Below are 627 nucleotides of genomic sequence, written 5' to 3'. Positions count from 1 at the left end.
CTACAAAAATGATATACGGATCCATTGTGAATAAACGCAGTAAATTTTCTGGATGCAGCATCCAATGGTATTTGCCAGTAACCACTTGTCATATCAAGCGAAGTCATATATTGAACTCCTTCGTGTTTTTGCAATATTTCATCTATCAGCGGTGGGCTTTCATTATCCGCTTCTACGTATTTATTTAGCATACGAGCGTCTAAGCATATTCTTATCTGCCCGTTTACCTTTTTCACTATTCTCAATGGGTTACAAAACTCACTGTCGGATCGTTCAATTATTCCTTGTCTTACTAATTTATCGATTTCAATGTCTACTAAGGCTCTATGATGAATCGGTATCGGATAAGATTTATATATAAACGGTTTCTTTGCATTGATCTTAATGGTGTGCTCATATATTGTAGTACCCCCTAAATTATCTTCCATTACTTTCCTGTTTTTGTACAATACTTCATTTAATGCAGCCCTTTGCCGGCCGCTAAGCGTCGCAAGCTTACGCGTAGACGAGCAGACTTTGTCCCAAAAACATTGCTCACTCTTACTTTCTTTTATATTTACATTCTCTTTATCTATATGTATTCCTTCTTTATTTATACTTGTATCTTTGCTTTGACTATATTCTCTA

This window comes from Wasmannia auropunctata, unplaced genomic scaffold (genome assembly GCF_000956235.1).
Source record: "Wasmannia auropunctata unplaced genomic scaffold, wasmannia.A_1.0 LD336097.1, whole genome shotgun sequence".
Classification (NCBI taxonomy): Eukaryota; Metazoa; Arthropoda; class Insecta; order Hymenoptera; family Formicidae; genus Wasmannia; species Wasmannia auropunctata.
The sequence above is the reverse complement of the archived record's forward strand: the minus strand, read 5'-3'. Positions refer to the sequence as shown.